Source organism: Oncorhynchus gorbuscha, linkage group LG06 (assembly GCF_021184085.1).
Source record: "Oncorhynchus gorbuscha isolate QuinsamMale2020 ecotype Even-year linkage group LG06, OgorEven_v1.0, whole genome shotgun sequence".
NCBI lineage: Eukaryota > Metazoa > Chordata > Actinopteri > Salmoniformes > Salmonidae > Oncorhynchus > Oncorhynchus gorbuscha.
In genome coordinates, this window is record NC_060178.1 from 99,393,302 (window position 1) to 99,407,904 (window position 14,603).

The 14,603-nt window shown below is 41.8% G+C and overlaps 1 pseudogene; it reads left to right on the forward strand.

Annotated features, from left to right (window-relative positions):
* The window catches only part of LOC124038781, a 31,741-nt pseudogene extending 17,682 nt beyond the window's left edge, over positions 1 to 14,059 (forward strand).
* The last annotated feature ends 544 nt before the right edge of the window (positions 14,060 to 14,603 follow it).

The following is a 14,603-nucleotide window of genomic DNA, read 5'->3' on the forward strand; positions in this document are numbered from 1 at the left end:
TTCAAATGCTGTGCTGTCATCAGTTATATCCAGCCCACGTCTGTGTCAGGAGCACAGTACACTCTGAACACCCACTGTGCTGCATCAGTTATATCCAGCCCACGTCTGTGTCAGGAGCACAGTGCACTCTGAACACCCACTGTGCTGCATCAGTTATATCCAGCCCACGTCTGTGTCAGGAGCACAGTGAACTCTGAACACCCACTGTGCTGCATCAGTTATATCCAGCCCACAACTGTGTCAGGAGCACAGTGCACTCTGAACACCCACTGTGCTGCATCAGTTATATCCAGCCCACGTCTGTGTCAGGAGCACAGTGCACTCTGAACACCCACTGTGCTGCATCAGTTATATCCAGCCCACGTCTGTGTCAGGAGCACAGTACACTCTGAACACCCAGTGTGCTGCATCACTCAAAAGTCCCCATTTTGTAGAAGTTGTCCCACTTCTAAAGTTCTGTCTGAAATCAAAGTTTAACCGTCAGTGTCTGGCGTGGTCTAGATTTCTAAAAGCTCTCCTCTTCTATTCCCCAGCCCCTGAGACCGATGCAGTGGTGCTTTTGACGTGTACTCGCCTGGTGGAACGCATGTACTCCCACACCGCTACCACAGCCGAGGGCTTCACTATCCTCTCCTCCTTCATGGCAGCACAGTACGTCAGTGAGTTACAGAAGATCTTTGGTTTTCTCTCATCATCAAGGACGATGTTGATTAGTAGAGCTGGGCAATATGAACAAAAATCCATTAAATTGACTGAATTATCGCGGTAACGATCAATTGAACGTTAAGTTTGTAACATTTTCTACAGATGTTTTTTTAAATATTACCCTTAACCTGTTGCGACGAGCAATCCCGTATCCGGGATCTTAAGTATAGCCTCAAGCTCATTAGCATAACACAACGTTAACTATTCATGAAAATCGCAAATGAAATGACATAAATATATTGGCTCTCAAGCGTAGCCTTTTGTTAACAACACTGTAATCTCAGATTTTCAAAATATGCTTTTCAACTATAGCAAAACAAGCATTTGTATAAGAGTATTGATAGCTAGCATAGCATTAAGCCTAGCATTCAGCAGGCAACATTTTCACAAAAACAAGAAAAGCATTCAAATAAAATCATTTACCTTTGAAGAACTTCCGATGTTTTCAATGAGGAGACTCTCAGTTAGATAGCAAATGTTCAGTTTTTCCAAAAAGGTTATTTGTGTAGGACAAATCGCTCCATTTTGTTCATCACGTTTGGCTAAGAAAAAAACCCGTATCCGGGAGTGTAATTATAGCCTCAAGCTCATTACCATAACGCAATGTTAACTATTCATGAAAATCGCAAATGAAATAAAATAAATATATTGGCTCTCAAGTTTAGCCTTTTGTTAACAACACTGTCATCTCAGATTTTCAAAATATGCTTTTCAACCGTAGCAAAACAAGCATTTGTGTAAGAGTATTGATAGCCAGCATAACATTAAGCCTAGCATTCAACAGGCAACATTTTCACAAAAACAAGAAAATCATTCAAATAAAATAATTTACCTTTGAAGAACTTCAGATGTTTTCAATTAGGAGACTCTCAATTAGATAGCAAATGTTCCGTTTTCCCCAAAATATTATTTGTGTAGGAGAAATCGCTCCGTTTTGTTCATCACGTTTGGTTGAGAAAACCTCAGAAAATTCAGTCATTAAAACGCAAACTTTTTTCCAAATTAACTCCATAATATCGACAGAAACATGGCAATCCTCAAGGTGTTTTTCACATATCTATTCGATGATAAGTCACTTGTGGCAGTTTAGTTTCTCCTCTCTTCAAAATGGAAACATGCACGCGCCTGGAGATTACGCAATAGTTTCGACGGAGGACACCGAGCGGACACCTGGTAAATGTAGTCTCTTATGGTCAATCTTCCAATTATATGCCTACAAATATGTCACAATGCTGCAGACACCTTGGGGAAACGACAGAAAGTGTAGGCCCATTCATTGCGCATTCACAGCCATATAAGGAGACATTGGAACAAAGCGCCTCCAAAATCTGGGGCATTTCCTGTTTGAAATTTAATCTTGGTTTTGCCTGTAGCATCAGTTCTGTGGCACTCACAGATAATATCTTTGCAGATCTGGAAACGTCAGAGTGTTTTCTTTTCAAAGCTGTCAATTATATGCATAGTCAAGCTTCTTTTCGTGACAAAATATCTTGTTTAAAACGGGAACGTTTTTTATCAAAAAATTGTAATAGCGCCCCCAATGCATAACTGGTTAAATCCACTACTACTACTTTGAATGCTGTAGCTATCAATTGTTCCTTTTAACAATCACCCATATTACCAAACTTAATTCATTTCAAATTTCAGATTTCTCTTGTAGGACCCTTAAGGTTATTTGTTATAGTGAATGATATCAGCAGAATATCCACGATGAGTTGTCGGTTTGTTCAGTGTCGATAAGTTGTCGGTTTGGTCAGTGTCGATGTCGATAAGTTGTCGGTTTGGTCATTGTCGATGTCGATAAGTTGTCGGTTTGGTCATTGTCGATGTCGATAAGTTGTCAGTGTCGATGTCGACAAGTTGTCGGTTTGGTCATTGTCGATGTCGATAAGTTGTCGGTTTGGTCATTGTCGATGTCGATAAGTTGTCAGTGTCGATGTCGACAAGTTGTCGGTTTGGTCATTGTCGATGTCGATAAGTTGTCGATTTGGTCAGTGTCGATGTCGATGTCGATAAGTTGACGGTTTGGTCATTGTCGATGTCGATAAGTTGTCGGTTTGGTCAGTGTCGATGTCGATAAGTTGTCGGTTTGGTCAGTGTCGATGTCGATAAGTTGTCGGTTTGGTCAGTGTCGATGTCGATAAGTTGTCGGTTTGGTCAGTGTCGATAAGTTGTCGGTTTGGTCAGTGTCGATGTCGATAAGTTGTCGGTTTGGTCAGTGTCGATGTCGATATGTTGTCGGTTTGGTCAGTGTCGATGTCGATAAGTTGTCGGTTTGGTCAGTGTCGATAAGTTGTCGGTTTGGTCAGTGTCGATAAGTTGTCGGTTTGGTCAGTGTCGATGTCGATAAGTTGTCGGTTTGGTCAGTGTCGATAAGTTGTCGGTTTGGTCAGTGTCGATGTCGATAAGTTGTCGGTTTGGTCAGTGTCGATGTCGATAAGTTGTCGGTTTGGTCAGTGTCGATAAGTTGTCGGTTTGGTCAGTGTCGATGTCGATAAGTTTTCGGTTTGGTCAGTGTCAGTGTCGATAAGTTTTCGGTTTGGTCAGTGTCGATAAGTTGTCGGTTTGGTCAGTGTCGATAAGTTGTCGGTTTGGTCAGTGTCGATAAGTTGTCGGTTTGGTCAGTGTCGATAAGTTGTCGGTTTGGTCAGTGTCGATAAGTTGTCGGTGTGGTCAGTGTCTATAAGTTGTCGGTTTGGTCAGTGTCGATAAGTTGTCGGTTTGGTCAGTGTCGATAAGTTGTCGGTTTGGTCAGTGTCTATAAGTTGTCGGTTTGGTCAGTGTCGATAAGTTGTCGGTTTGGTCAGTGTCGATAAGTTGTCGGTTTGGTCAGCTCTAACGATTAGGCTATTATTATACAGGTTGGAAACAACATGCCATTTCAGATCTTCTCTCATCATCCCAACAAGCCCTTCCATCTGAAGGGAATACACTCTATCTGCAAATTGAATTCAAGGATTTTTATTTGATCCATGGCTGTTTGTATTGTGGTGTTTTTTTTTTAAATTTGACCTTTATTTAACCAGGCAAGTCAGTTAAGAACATATTCTTATTTTCAATGACGGCCTGGGAACAGTGGGTTAACTGCCTGTTCAGGGGCAGAACGACAGATTTGTACCTTGTCAGCTCGGGGTTTGAACTCGCAACCTTCCGGTTACTAGTCCAACGGTCTAACCACTAGGCTACGCTGCCGCCCCGTGTTACACTATACATGGGACCATTTAGAGCTACTAGGGCAAGTCCTCTGGACTTTCTCCGATTTGAAGGAGAGAGAAGTCACCATTTCATTTCCTCCATAATCTTGTGTCCCGCCCTGCGCCAACTTGTCCTCGAAAGGACTGTACTTACTGTAAAGTCTAGTAGACCGTTTTTCCGTCGATGTGATGCCATTATGTGATGCCGTCTGAGCATGTCTCAAACACTGTCTCAGTGTTTATTTTCCATGGAACATGCAGTGAGGGAAGTTGCATGAGGATTACCTTGGAATGTAAAAATCCATGGGAAACTCTTTGAGTAAGGATCTAACAAAGGATTGATTAAAGAAATAGTTTAACACTGTCATGGTTCTTTCCAGGTAGACTAAGTGCTTTTGTTGTCCAGTTTCCAGCTGGCAGTACATTGTATTCCTACCAGGCTTTCAAAACTGCCTCGGCTGAGTACACAAACAAAGGTGTAAGGAAAAGGCAAAACACAGATCGGCCATCTCACTCATCACACCGACATTATGACGGTTACATTCTAATGCCCCTTCCCCAGCCTCAAACGCTCAGTCAAATTCAAACCATTTTTTGGGGCCTGCCTTTCAAAGATAATGTCTACTTTTTAAAAGATATTTGAAGATGTGCATGCTTTCCCCTGAGAGAATAAATTCACTGGGCTGCTTGTCCACTTCTATCTGAAACATCCTGGTTGGTACTGCCTCTCCCCAGCCTCCCCTCCACTCCTCTCTCCTCCACACCCTCTAGGTGACTCTGCAACCAGACATCAAGAGGCACCTGACAGAGGGAGTCTACAGGATCCTGGACCTCTGTGTTGAGCAGGAGGTAAGGTTTCTGAATAACATCCTCCAGATGGGTCTCAGAGAAGTGTTCAACGAGCTCTACAGTAGTTACACTCCTTACCATAAAACCCAGTGGCAAGGAGAGGAGAAATATACTGCCTGGGACTCTCCTCTACCTTCTCCTTTTCCAAAAAAGATTGTCTTTATTGTAGGCACATTTTTTCTTAACAAAACAACTGCTTAAACATGTAAATTGTATTTTTTATGTCATATGGTGAAAAATAACAAATCATTTGTTGGTCTGCTGAGGATGAGAATAGATGATTGCAATACCAAAAGCAAATTGTGGAAGTGATTTCTAATGCTTCTAGGTGATTCTGGAAATGGTTTAAACCTGTATATATAGTGGAGGTGAATGTCATTAACATAGCTTTATCACATGCATTCCTAATGAAACCGTGTGCCTGAAACTTTCCCTTGTGATTAGCTGTTGTTATTAACTACCAGACAAGGGAAGCTTAGGAGAAATCTGTATTATACTTGGGGTGAGCTTTCGCAGATGAATACAGAAATAGGATAATTTATTTTCACATATATTGAGCAGAATGACATAGATCTGGTTTTCAGTGGAATGTCATTATGGATATTCCACTGTTGTCTAACATGATCATTTTCCAAAAGGGCTAATCAAGCGAATGTAAACCCTCCAGTAGGAGTCAATATAATCATTTTGCAAGGGTTGTTTTCTTTTCTTCTGCTTCAAAATAAATATGTGTACCCTCAAGTGTAAACACGAGACATTTCTTAAGTGTTTGTTGACTGAATGTCTTCAGTCATAACATTTTCAACCCCTTTGTTAAGTCAAGCCTAAATAACTTTAGGAGGAAAAAGGTGCTTAACAGGTCACATAATAATTTGCAATAATAGTGTTTTGACATGATTTTTTTAATGACTACCTCATCTCTATACCCCACACAAACAATTATCTGTAAGGTCCCTAAGTCGAACAGTAAATTTCAAACACAGATTCAACCACAAACACAAGGGATGTTTTCCAATGGCTCGCAAAGAAGGGCACTATATTGCTTGGCAAAAAAAAAAGAAAAAAAGACATTGAATATCCCTTTGAGCATGGTAAAGTTGTTAATTACATTTTGGATGGTGTATCAAGACTCACTACAAAGATACAGGCATCCTTTCTAACTCAGTTGAAGGAGAGGAAGGAAACTGCTCAGGGATTTCACCATGAGGCCATAGGCGACTTTAAAACAGTTACAGAGTTTAATGGCTGTGATGAGAGAACTGAGGATGGATCAACAACATTGTAGTCACTCCACAAAACTAACCTTATTGACAGAGTGAAAAGAAGAAAGCCGTGTACAGAATACAAATATTTCAAAACATTCACCCTGTTTGCAAATAAGGCACTGAAGTAGAACTGCAAAAAAATTGGCAAAGAAATTAACTTTATATCCTGACTACAAAGCGGTATGTTGGGGGCAAATCCAACACAACACATCAGTGAGTACCACTCTTCATATTTTCAAGCATGGTAGTGGCTGCATCATGTTATGGGTATGATTGTCATCGGCAAGGACTAGGCAGTTTTTAGTTTAAAAAGAAACAAATAGAGCTAAGCACAGGCAAAATCCTAAAGGAAAACCTGGTTCAGTCTGATTTCCAATAGTCACTGGGGAGATGAATTCACCTTCAACAGGACAATAACCTAAAACACAAGGCCAAATATAGACTTAGGTTGCTTACCAAGACGACATTGAATGTTCCTGAGTGTCCTAGTTACAGTTTTGATATAAATCGGACTGAAAATCAAATCAAAGTTTATTTGTCACGTGCTCCGAATACAACAGGTGTAGACCTTACAGTGGAATGCTTACTTACAGGCTCTAACCAATAGTGCCCCCCAAAATTATTAGGTGAACAATAGGTAGGTAAAGTAATAAAACATCAGTAAAAAGACAGGCTATATACAGTAGCGAGGCTATAAAAGTAGCGAGGCTACATACAGACACCGGTTAGTCAGGCTGATTGAGGTAGTATGTACATGTAGATATGGTTAAAGTGACTATGCATATATGATGAACAGAGAGTAGCAGTAGCATAAAAGAGGGGTTGGCGGGTGGTGGGACACAATGCAGATAGCCCGGTTAGCCAATGTGCGGGAGCACTGGTTGGTCGGCCCAATTGAGGCAGTATGTACATGAATAGTTAAAGTGACTATGCATATATGATGAACATAAAGTAGCAGCAGCATAAAAAAGAGGGGTTGGGGGGGGGGCACACTGCAAGTAGTCCAGGTAGCCATTTGATTACCTGTTCAGGAGTCTTATGGCTTGAGGGTAAAAACTGTTGAGAAGCATTTTTGTCCTAGACTTGGCACTCCAGTACAGCTTGCCATGCGGTAGTAGAGAGAACAGTCTATGACTGGGGTGGCTGGAGTCTTTGACAATTTTTAGGGCCTTCCTCTGACACCGCCTGGTGTAGAGGTCCTGAATGGCAGGCAGCTTAGCCCCAGTGATGTACTGGGCCGTACGCACTACCCTCTGTAGTGCCTTGCGGTCAGAGGCTGAGCACTTGCAGTACCAGGTAGTGATGCAACTAATGATGCTCTCAATGTTTTGAGGTTCTCAGGACCCATGCCAAATCTATGGCAAGACTTGAAAATGTCTCTCTAGCAATGATCAACAACCAACTTGACAGAGCTTGAATAATTTCAAAAGAAATGTGTGCAAATATTGTACAATCCAGGTGTGCGTAGCTGTTAGAGACTTACCCAGAAAGACTCCCAGCTGTAATCGCTGCCAAAGGTGATTCTAACATGTATTGACTCAGGGGTGTGAATACTTAAGTAAATGAGATTTCTGTATTTCACTTTCAGCACATTTGCAAACATTTCTAAAAATATGTTTTCAATTTGTCATGATGGGATATTGTGTGTAGATGGGTGAGAAACACATCTATTTAATAAATTTTAAGTTCAAAATGTGGAATAAGTCAAGGGATGTGAATACTTTCTGAGGGCTCTGTATATCCCCTTGAGAGGTTGAGCACCCATGTTTCAATAAACACATATTTACCTTATAAAGTCATTACCTGAAAGTTCATATTTTTTGTCTTAGACTATGTTTATTCAAAAGTTAGATTTCTGTCAGGATTGACAATTTACAATGTCTGAATCTACCAACTCGCCTGGCAAGGTTTCCTATAATATTCGCAGAAGCTCTTTTATTTAATTAAACTGATAATTTAATTAGAGTGATGGCCACTGCAGTCAGTGCCAGTAGGCAGATGATGGCTGATTAAAGAGCTGACACAATACTTGCTGGCCAGTGATGTCCAGGTGAAGTGGAAAGACTTCTGCTTTAAATAATAAAGCAGGGCATTTCTGGCTCCCTCACACATTCCCTCCTTACTTTGCTAAAATGAGCGTTCTGCTGGCTGCTTTCGCATTCTCTGTTCTTCTAAAGTCATAAGCCTGATGTTGCCTCACAACAGAAAGAAATTAGAACATGAACTGTCTGCAGGTTCTCAACAGGGTTGCTGGGTGTCAGCAGGGTTTATTGGGTGTCAACAGGGTTGCTGGGTATCAGCAGGGTTTATTGGGTGTCAACAGGGTTGCTGGGTATCAGCAGGGTTTATTGGGTGTCAACACGGTTGCTGGGTATCAGCAGGGTTTATTGGGTGTCAACACGGTTGCTGGGTGAGAGCAGGGTTTATTGGGTGTCAACACGGTTGCTGAGTGTCAGCAGGGTTTATTGTGACTCAGCAGGGTTTATTGTGTGTCAGCAGGGTTTATTGGGTGTCAGCAGGGTTTATTGGCTGTCAACACGGTTGCTGGGTGTTAGCAGGGTTGATTGGGTGTCAGCAGGTTTTATTGGGTGTCAGCAGGGTTTATTGTGTGTCAGCAGGGTTTATTGGGTGTCAGCAGGGTTTATTGTGTGTCAGCAGGGTTTATTGGGTGTCAGCAGGGTTTATTGTGTGTCATCAGGGTTTATTGGGTGTCAGCAGGGTTTCTTGGGTGTCAGCAGGGTTTATTGGGTGTCAGCAGGGTTTATTGGGTGTCAGCAGGGTTTATTGGATGTCAGCAGGTTTTATTGGGTGTCAGCAGGGTTTATTGGGTGTCAGCAGGGTTTATTGGGTGTCAACACGATTGCTGGGTGTCAGCAGGGATTATTGGGTGTCAGCAGGGTTTATTGGATGTCAGCAGGGTTTATTGGGTGTCAGCAGGGTTTATTTTGTGTCAGCAGGGTTTATTGGGTGTCAGCAGGGTTTATTGTGTGTCATCAGGGTTTATTGGGTGTCAGCAGGGTTTATTGTGTGTCAGCAGGGTTTATTGGGTGTCAACACAGTTGCTGGGTGTCAGCAGGGATTATTGGGTGTCAGCAGGGTTTATTGGATATCAGCAGGTTTTATTGGGTGTCAGCAGGGTTTATTGGATGTCAGCAGGGTTTATTGGGTGTCAGCAGGGTTTATTGGATGTCAGCAGGGTTTATTGGGTGTCAGCAGGGTTTATTGTGTGTCATCAGGGTTTATTGGGTGTCAGCAGGGTTTATTGTGTGTCATCAGGTTTTATTGGATGTCAGCAGGGTTTATTGGGTGTCAGCAGGGTTTATTGGATGTCAGCAGGTTTTATTGGATGTCAGCAGGTTTTATTGGATGTCAGCAGGGATTATTGGATGTCAGCAGGTTTTATTGGATGTCAGCAGGGATTATTGGATGTCAGCAGGTTTTATTGGATGTCAGCAGGGATTATTGGATGTCAGCAGGTTTTATTGGGTGTCAGCAGGGTTTATTGGGTGTCATCAGGGTTTATTGGGTGTCAGCAGGGTTTATTGGATGTCAAACAGGTTTTATTGGGTGTCAACACGGTTGCTGGGTGTAAGCAGGGTTTATTTTGTGTTAACAGGTGCCAGTTATGGGCCCAATTGTGTGAGTGAATACCCCTTATTTATTAATAGGTAGGTGCTTATATTGACAAATGTGTATTAATAATTTTAAAAGTATGTTTTATTGTCACATACTCCTGATAGGTGTAGTGAAATGTGTTTAACAGGGCCAGCCATAGTAGTACGGTGTCCCCTACACACGTGTGAATTGGCATTTTTTTTTGCATATCCCAAATCTCCCTTAGACACTCTCGGAGAGTGGGGTCACAGCCAGGGTCTTCCATTATCAATGCAACCCTCTGATCTCACTGGTAAGCCATTATCAAAGGTGACCCTCTGATCTGACCCCCTGATCTCACTGGTAAGCCATTATCAACGGTGACCCTCTGATCTGACCCTCTGATCTCACTGGTAAGCCATTATCAACGGCGACCCTCTGATCTCACTGGCAAGCCATTATCAACGGTGACCCTCTGATCTGACCCTCTGATCTCACTGGTAAGCCATTATCAACGGCGACCCTCTGATCTCACTGGCAAGCCATTATCAACGGTGACCCTCTGATCTGACCCTCTGATCTCACTGGTAAGCCATTATCAACGGCGACCCTCTGATCTCACTGGCAAGCCATTATCAACGGTGACCCTCTGATCTGACCCTCTGATCTCACTGGTAAGCCATTATCAACGGTGACCTCTGATCTGACCCTCTGATCTCACCGGTAAGCCATTATCAACGGTGACACTCTGATCTCACTGGTAAGCCATTATCAAAGGTGACCCTCTGATCTGACCCTCTGATCTCACTGGTAAGCCATTATCAACGGCGACCCTCTGATCTGACCCTCTGATCTCACTGGTAAGCCATTATCAACGGCGACCCTCTGATCTGACCCTCTGATCTTACTGGTAAGCCATTATCAACGGTGACCCTCTGATCTGACCCTCTGATCTCACTGGTAAGCCATTATCAAAGGTGACCCTCTGATCTCACTGGTAAGCCATTATCAACGGTGACCCTCTGATCTGACCCTCTGATCTCACTGGTAAGCCATTATCAACGGCGATCCTCTGATCTCACTGGTAAGCCATTTATACAGCCAGGCTCCATAGTGCAGCAGGTGTTATACAGCCAGTCTCCTTAGTGAAGCAGGCGTTATACAGCCAGGCTCCATAGTGAAGCAGGTGTTATACAGTCAGGCTCCATAGTGAAGCAGGTGTTATACAGTCAGGATCCATAGTGAAGCAGGTGTTATACAGCCAGGCTCCATAGTGAAGCAGGTGTTATACAGTCAGGCTCCATAGTGAAGCAGGTGTTATATAGTCAGGTTCCATAGTGAAGTAGGCGTTATACAGCCAGGCTCCATAGTGAAGCAGGCGTTATACAGCCAGGCTCCATAGTGAAGTAGGCGTTATACAGCCAGGCTCCATAGTGAAGCAGGCGTTATACAGCCAGGCTCCATAGTGAAGCAGGCGTTATACAGCCAGGCTCCATAGTGAAGCAGGCGTTATACAGCCAGGCTCCATAGTGAAGCAGTTCTTATAAAGCCAGGCTCCATAGTGAAGCAGGCGTTATACAGCCAGGTTCCATAGTGAAGCAGGCGTTATACAGCCAGGCTCCATAGTGAAGCAGGCGTTATACAGCCAGGCTCCATAGTGAAGCAGGCGTTATTCAGCCAGGCTCCATAGTGAAGCAGGCGTTATACAGCCAGGCTCCATAGTGAAGCAGGTGTTATACAGCCAGGCTCCATAGTGATGCAGTTCTTATAAAGCCAGGCCGGGGAAATGCATAAGTATTACACTGTACAGTAAAACCTATAATTGCTGTTAAATAGAATGGCTTTGTGTAGGATGTAAATCATTGAGAACTAATTAACAGGTTGAATTAATTGAACTCAATAAAGTAGAATTATGGGGTGGATTTCTGTAGAGTTATTGTATGGGGTAACAATTTGATCTAGTGCTTATATGCTAGTCTACTGTTGGAACTCAGTTAAGGACAATCAAGATCCACATTATTAAACATTATTGTGTTTGTCACACATGCTGTAATAAGAAGAGGACATTGCTTGAATATACCTGAAAAGGTCCAATGCAGCCATTTTGGTCTTAATATCAAGTCATTTCTGGGTAACAATTACAAACCTTACTGTGATTGTTTTAAATTGAAATGTTCAAAAATAACCTAATGTAACTTCTTAGCAAAGAGCAATTTTTCTAGGACTGTCTGAGAGTGGTCTGAAAATGATCTGTTGGCAGAGAGGTTTGGAACTCTTTCTTATTGTTCTATTCATTATTTACAGCATAGTGATGTCACCAGGCAAGCAAAAAACCCATCCCACCAAAATAGGCTGAAATGGTATTATCACCATTTTCATAATTTCACAGTATTATTCCAACCTAATAGTGTGGAAATATATATAAAAAATGACATTTTTGACTGCACTGGGCCTTTAAACCTCGTTCAAGAGATGTAAGTACACAATGTGCATGATGGCAGTGTATATAATCTAATGCGATTTTACACAAGTAGTGATACATACATTATTTGACAAATGATTAGCTGAACTTTTTCTCTTGTTATTCTAATGAAATTCACATGATTATTTGGGATAGATGAAGTGCCGTTGTTTGCATTGTGGATCACCACCTGCCTTATTATCTTTTCAAGATGACACGAGCGGTGAATTAATCCTCTCTCCTATTCACCCCATCTTGATGTAACAGCTCGACAACCCCTCGGATGTCTGAGGTGGTGACTGAAATGAAAGGGTTCATTCTGAGACTCAGAAGTCAGTTGGACACCCCTTCAATATTTATTAACCTGGGTCTTTCCACATGGTTTGCAGCACATTTGCCCTCCAACAGTCCTTGAAGTCTACTTGACAACCCTTGTTAAGCCCTTCTAACTTCAATGAGGGTAACCTCCATTTTTTTCTGGCAGAACTACCATGCTTCTTCTTGTCAATGGTAATTACAGCTCCTGCTTCTCCTATTTGCTCTGTCTTTGTGAGTGGCTTGGGAATCCTGGGATCAAACAGAGACACCATATTCTGGGTTTGAATTGGGAGTTTGGAAGTCCTACCGAGACATGCAGACCTCTGTAAGTCATTTATTCTGTAGTAACAGATGCCAACTGTCCATAGGTGTTGATGAATTGCAAGGAAACACTCTCTGCTTTGTGGTTTTTCAACAGGAAACCTAAGTAGGCCTACAAAAGTAAGCAGTCTCCATTTCATCAATCTACATATAAGCCCAATTGAATAATGAAATCCATTTTGATGTGGGCTTACCTCTCACTGATGTCTGGTGTTCATTTGTATGGTTCATTAAGCTGTTTGTATGCTGAACTAAATTGATTGAGCTCAAGGAGGCACGCTAAGCCTCATATTAATACTTATTACGACGTTGTGTGCCCTCAGCACAAGGGTAAGGTTATTTAGAGAAATGCCCTCTGACGGAAAATGGAAGGCAACAATAGATTCTGCTTGATATGGCTAGAACGTATTGTTCATAGTGGAGGAAAAATACCTATTAGAGGACAACAGGGTGGTAAAATCTTTTACATTATTTTTTCTGTTAGCTAAATACATTTAGTTAAACATTTAATTGGGAAAGACTTTGGCGATTAGGCGGTGCTGGGCCAAGTTGCAGAGATGAGTACAAAGAGTTGTGGTGGCTACAAAGTCTTGACGATGAGGAGAATATGATCTATAATTATGTGTACTTCTATGGCCCTTGCAAAGCCTTACCAATCCCACATCAGTAGGCTAGGCTGTGATACTTAGAGACCACATGACTTAGGCCCCTATAATTCGTTATTTTAGTGCCAGAGAAGGATTAACAGATTAACGCACAACATTTAAGGTTTAAGACGTGAAGTAGGTATCACTGCTGCCTTTTCAATCATCATCATGCAATTGTGGGAAACAAATAGATGACCTATATGAGCACCTATTCACTAGTTGCGTTAGCCAAAATGCTCAATCAGCGTTTTCACTGTGGGTCAACAGTTTGTTGATATGATAAAACTTGTGAATATTGGAAATTATATAAATATAATTGGATCAGGATCTCCAGTCAGTCCCCCAGTAATCAATTTGATTGATAGGAAAATATTTTCCTTCCATAAAGCACCAGGCAGCGACTGGATTTCTGTTTCCTCACATCACATAGTGCCACTCATTGCCTAATTTTACAATTGGATCCCCCACCCCTAATTAGGCTTTTGGATTAACCCGGTCCTCAGAAGCTGGGGTTGTGAGGAGAACAGAGACATTACATATCGCTCTTCTATCTCTTCTTAACCAGTCCTGAGACCCAGCAAAAATCTGCTTTTCATTTATCTGACATTCATTTATCTGCATGAACAGCCCTTATATTTAGCCTCACAATGAAGTGTATGAAGTGTTTTACCATGTTCTTTTCAGGACAACCAGGGCAACAAGTAGAACACCAAACAATTTGACATAAACAGTTGCTGTCAGGAGTTTTATTGACAAATGTCCATACAAAAACCTGATACAAATGAATGTCTATGAATGCTGTAAGTACAAAATGTTTTACTCACCAGGAAATGAATATCTATCTAGTCAGTGACAACTGTGTGGAGTTTGTAGTTTGTTACAGCAACTATGTGAGCTTCTTACAGTATTATATACACTATGTCAAATCAAATCAAATGTTATTTGTCACATGTGCCAAATACAACAGGTGTAGACCGTACTGTGAAATGCGTACTTGCAAGTCCTTAAACAATGATGCAGTTAAGAAAAATTATATTTACTAAATAAACTAAAGTTTAAAAAAGTAACTCAATAAAATAACAAAAACGAGGCTAAATACAGGGGGTACCGGTATCGAGTCAATGTGCAGGGGTACAGGTTAGTCGAGGTAATATGTACAGTACCAGTCAAAAGTTTGGACACACTTACTCATGCCAAGGTTTTTCGTTATTTGTACTATTTTCTACATTGTAGAATAATAGTGAAGACA